The sequence below is a fragment of the Penaeus monodon genome, chromosome 15 (assembly GCF_015228065.2).
Source record: "Penaeus monodon isolate SGIC_2016 chromosome 15, NSTDA_Pmon_1, whole genome shotgun sequence".
Classification (NCBI taxonomy): domain Eukaryota; kingdom Metazoa; phylum Arthropoda; class Malacostraca; order Decapoda; family Penaeidae; genus Penaeus; species Penaeus monodon.
In genome coordinates, this window is record NC_051400.1 from 27,895,614 (window position 1) to 27,895,879 (window position 266).

Sequence of the window (266 nt, forward strand, 5' to 3'; positions counted from 1 at the left end):
TATTGCCAACAGTTGATTTATGCAAGATCTCTTATATCCAGACCAAAGGCTATTCGTATCTGGACTAAAATAAACTAAAAGCACCACTATACAGGTGAAAACGGATACCCAAAGAGAAAGTTATCATCGTGGTATGATGGCATTCCTATAAAAAAAAAATTTCAAAGCGTTTTGAATGTTTACATATAAAGTAATTAGAGTAAATTCAAGATGTTTAAAAAATGTGAAATTATATTTCTAAAATGGATGGGACACTTTGCATTCAT